The sequence below is a fragment of the Meleagris gallopavo genome, chromosome 15, assembly GCF_000146605.3.
Source record: "Meleagris gallopavo isolate NT-WF06-2002-E0010 breed Aviagen turkey brand Nicholas breeding stock chromosome 15, Turkey_5.1, whole genome shotgun sequence".
NCBI lineage: Eukaryota > Metazoa > Chordata > Aves > Galliformes > Phasianidae > Meleagris > Meleagris gallopavo.
In genome coordinates, this window is record NC_015025.2 from 7571082 (window position 1) to 7571474 (window position 393).

General features: G+C 60.6%; 1 protein-coding gene across 1 annotated transcript in view; it reads right to left on the reverse strand.

Annotated features, from left to right (window-relative positions):
* SLC26A2 (solute carrier family 26 member 2) overlaps positions 1–137 on the reverse strand; it is a 14459-nt gene extending 14322 nt beyond the window's left edge. Inside the window, exon 1 of the mRNA XM_019620394.2 lies at positions 49–137. The gene's annotated coding sequence lies outside the window, so the exon portion shown is untranslated. The remainder of the gene's footprint in view (positions 1–48) is intronic.
* Positions 138–393: the final 256 nt, after the last annotated feature.

Here is a 393-nt window from a genome sequence, read left to right on the forward strand (position 1 = left end):
CGCCGGACTGCGGGGAGGGGAGCGCGCCGGAGCACAAAGCGCACGCACTTTTTATACTCCTGAAACAGCAGTGTTCGCGGAGACTGTATCGTTTAGAATGCCAGCAGGCGCTGAAGTATCCAGGATAATGAAATGGATCGGTTTATGTAAATCCAGTGCCACCCTCTGGATCCGAACGGCGCTTCCCCTCCGAGCAGCTCACTTCGCCCCCCAGCTCACGTCGCGTGCTCTCCTCTCGGCTTCGCCACTTTCGTTTTTTTCTTTCCTGCCGGCACGAAACACCGCATTCGAAGACCTTCCGCAAAACGGGCCGCGGAACGCCGAGCCTTCTGCAGAGCCGCGCTGGCAGCTCGCACCAAGTTCACACCGCGAGCCCCGCCTCGACCGCCCGCT